Source organism: Plasmopara halstedii (genome assembly GCF_900000015.1).
Source record: "Plasmopara halstedii genome assembly, contig: Scaffold_3060, whole genome shotgun sequence".
Taxonomy (NCBI): Eukaryota; Oomycota; class Peronosporomycetes; order Peronosporales; family Peronosporaceae; genus Plasmopara; species Plasmopara halstedii.
Genome location: NW_020189964.1, coordinates 3128314 through 3128617, shown reverse-complemented (window position 1 = coordinate 3128617; position 304 = coordinate 3128314).

Genomic DNA, 304 nt, shown 5'->3' with positions numbered 1-304 from the left:
GTTATTGTGGGGTATTTTGCTAAATTATGCTAATTCATTCCTAATACAATACATCTTCACATCTTCAGTTGTGTAATATTACGGCTCCCCGGTGATATTTTACGTGCTGGGGTATTTTTTTATTGAGAGAATAAAAAAATGCCACAACTTTTGCCATATATAAAAAAATATCCCAACTTTTCAACAAAAAAAATACCCCAGTACGTAAATTATCACCGGGGAGCCGTAATATTACACAACAGAAGATGTATTGTATTAGGAATGAATTAACAAAATACCCACAATAACAAAGTATACATTAATG